This window comes from Crocuta crocuta, unplaced genomic scaffold (assembly GCF_008692635.1).
Source record: "Crocuta crocuta isolate KB4526 unplaced genomic scaffold, BGI_CrCroc_1.0 scaffold619, whole genome shotgun sequence".
In the NCBI taxonomy this organism is placed as follows: Eukaryota; Metazoa; Chordata; class Mammalia; order Carnivora; family Hyaenidae; genus Crocuta; species Crocuta crocuta.
In genome coordinates, this window is record NW_027533395.1 from 153,246 (window position 1) to 154,423 (window position 1,178).

Sequence of the window (1,178 nt, forward strand, 5' to 3'; positions counted from 1 at the left end):
AATTTTATAGATTTACATACATTTGCAAAGAAGTGAACAGGGAAGTCCTCTGTATCCTTTCACCAGCCTCCTCCAGTGTTAACATCTTATAACTATAGTACCACATCCGTAAAACTCATTCAGATTTCAGTTTTACATACAATACTAAAGTTTGCACCCCATTGTCCTAGGCTGATGGAACACTTAAAAAAAAAAAGCTAAAGCAAGACTGACACCAGACAGAAGGTAGAGAAGGAATCCAGTCTTCTCTAGGCCAGGCACTATGGCCGCCTGATAGTTAAAGGGAATTGGTGGAGCACGATTGTTGCTTACACCCATCACCACCGGGACTCACAAAAATGCCAGGAGCAGATCTGGGTAGATGCTTTCACCACAGCCACCTTCTTCAGGCATCTTGGGACAGGACAGGGCTAACTTCAGTCAGAATCTCATTGAAGAATTATCCTGCTTATCTGGCCAGACTGCAGCCCCAGGTGTTTGCTCTTGAGCCAATGGAAACTGCCAGCTCCCAAGGTAATAGGAGTTTTTCCTAAAATCAGAAAGTGCACTGGTGCTTATTCTTCAGGGAGTCGTTATAGGGATGGAAAAGGTTCCAGGGTGGGTGAATCAATAATAGCCAATGTGCCAAGGCCAAGGATATTGCTCTTGGGTGGATAAAGGTATTTTTAACATGAGGTCACCAAAAGCTGAGCCTAGGTAGGAAAGACATCAACAAAACACTAGAGAAACTCTAGTTAATACTTTTCTTAAGTTCCCATTTATTTGCAGGGACAGCACCCTTTGAAAGGAGCACCCTTTGACAGGGCTCCAGGCTGGATTCCACCTATATGGGCAGGTTAGAAGAACTGGTGGGGCAGAAGGCTCCGGACATTTATCTAAATGAGTGACTATGGAGTCTTCCCAGGATAGCGTTCACTCTAAGGGAAGGAATAGAGAAGATCCAGCAATGAAACTTGTCACTGGAATTTGCTAGCAAGCTCCTCAGTTTCAGTCCAACAAAAGAAGTTGGAGGGTGATTAGGAGGGCATGTTACAGGCAAAACCTGAAAGAACTACTTTACTAAAACCCTACCAGAACTTGTACACAAATGGCAGTTTTGATACCTAAATGGAAAAGCAAGACTCTCAAATGGGTTAAAAGACATTTGTCCCTTTGTTAAAAATAAAAAAAAAAAAAAA